This window comes from Montipora capricornis, chromosome 3, assembly GCF_036669925.1.
Source record: "Montipora capricornis isolate CH-2021 chromosome 3, ASM3666992v2, whole genome shotgun sequence".
Taxonomy (NCBI): Eukaryota; Metazoa; Cnidaria; class Anthozoa; order Scleractinia; family Acroporidae; genus Montipora; species Montipora capricornis.
Window position 1 is genome coordinate 7,444,675 of NC_090885.1, and position 2,500 is coordinate 7,447,174.

The window sequence follows — 2,500 nt, forward strand, 5'->3', positions numbered from 1 at the left end:
GTTAATTGTTACTTAGTTTTAATGTGGGCCTTGTACCCTGATGGACTTTTAGATTTAAGCTGTGCTCTTAATGTATGCACCTCATTGGACTTTGTGCCTTGCTTATCTGGTCTTTGTAGCTTAGTTTACGTTCCGATAGTGAATTGATGTAACCGTTCTGAGTGGATTGTTGTAACTTAAGGTGACCTCTGTTTCCTTTTCACTTTTACCTGGGCCCTTTGGCCCTTGCAGATAAACTTTTATTTTACGAAAACTGATAAACCGGGGTCTAGGGCCTGGTGATACTTACTATAACTTTTTATTCCCTGTTAAGGATACATTAGTGATCTTTGGAATGGAAATAGACAATAATCTGGATTTTTCTCGGTAGTCATATATCAAATGTGCGCAAAAAGATTAATAACAAACTTAACGTTATGATACACTTTCGGAACGTTATACCTAGGGACACCATATTTAAGATTTACAAATAGTATCATTTTTTACCAAATTTTTATTATTGCTCCTCTATCTGGCATTTTTTTGGTGTGCACAATACGGAGAGACTAGCAGCGCTAAATAAGAGAATATTCAAGTTAGATGTATATTTGCAGATTACCTCAGTGTCCTCTTACGATGGTCTTCTCACTAAAGTCAAATTCTACATGTCTATGCAATAAGCGCATTCAAAATTTCCTCATATTACTGTATGAAACTCTGTTTTTAATTATTTCCATGCTTATATGAAAGATAAGTTTTCTCTCCGGTTTTCTTCTTATGATCTTCGCGGAAATTGCATTCTGTCCCTCAGTAAACCTAGAACAACAAGTTATGCTCTTAATTCTTTTTTTTTTACTTGTCAGCTAAGTTGTGGCCGGAATCGCCCGGGGAATACGCTACCAGATTTTATCCGTACCACTGAGTTTACAGGTTTTAAAATGAGAATCCAGGGCCGCATTTTGTATAGCCGCTTTTCTTTTTAATTAATGTAGCTTTAAATATTATATACATTTAGTTATGTATCCGTATATGTTATGTATTTTAGCTTTAAATGTAATGTCTGGAAGATATTAGATCTTGTAGCTATTCTGAAATTCGAGATGAAATAAAGTTTATGTATGTTGCCTTTAGCGGGACACATACGTACACTTTTTAATCCGCGATTCCAGTGCGTACCATATGGAAGATACAATGACTTTTTCCAAGAATATTAAAGCGATCGAAATCTTTCTTTAAATTGACAAGGGCGGAACTGAGCTGTGTGAAGGGAAAGGATCTGTCTCATACGGACTGGGGGTCGACATTTCTCTCCCTCACTGCCGTATCGGGATGAAGGTCAGTATCTGAAATAAGCGAAGGGCCAACCACGTCCGAAAGCGATGCACGGGTCGAAATCCCGGTATCGTCTGGTACGACGCTCTGGCGCGATGTCCAGAGGTACTGCGTTTTTCTCTCTTGTTCAAACATTCCGTCAGCGCATGCGTAAATGTTCTGGCTCTCCGATATGTACCAATACCAAAAAAAGGTGCTGGTTTTTACAAGGAATTGACATTTCAGTTGATTTTATAGGCATAAACGTAAAGTGAGAACCGTGTCTGGTCTTCTCGAGACAGAGGTGCCGTGAGAGATGGTTTCATGCAGACTGGGACGCTTAAAATGCTTTTTTGTAAACATGGCGGTTCACGAGTGAAGTTGTCTCTCTGGCCTTTCTGTGGATGAATTCCAAGATCTATCGATACAATTTTGGGCAAGTATTGAAAGTTAGAAATTTCAATCGATGGTATATTTTTGCTGTAGGACTGGATGGCCCGACACTTATAAAAAGTCTATGAAATTGGAATCGGAGGACATTCTTGAAATGACAAAATTACCCAGAATTTTTTTTGGGCATGAACGAGGCAACTTGAGAACTTGAACTCACGACCTCCCGCATGGCAGCCCGTTGCTCAACCAACTGAGTCACCGGTGCGCGGTATCCCTGGTGTGCCCCTGGTGTGTGCTGTTAACAAAGACTTCTGATTTCCAAACAAGTTTTTACCATAGAAAATTCGCGACAAAGTAGTGCTTCTTTCGCTGTTATCCTTGAGCAAAAAAGTGGCCTTTCGTAATTTCTTGTCAAGGGAACGGTATAATGTGGTGGAAATCGGAACTCATCGTCGAGATTTAATACTGTGATAGCTGTCATGCCAGTCAGTCGGTACCATCAACACACTATCATAACGTTCGAACTGGTAGCAGACAAGAAATAACTGTCAAATAGAAAGACACAATTTTAAATTTACAAAACATGTTTCGGATGATCGACATCCATCGTCAGTTGTAAATACAAGTGAACCGCTAGTCGGTGTTATATAAAGATAGCTAATAAAATGCATGAGTACTGATTAAATAACAACGTGAATGTGAGGTAATAGAAAAAATACAATGATGAGAAGACAATGGGTATTGGACGAGGAAAATTACAATGAAAAACGTTTTGACTAAAGTTTAACTAAAGTTTAACTAGTTAAAGTTTAACTAG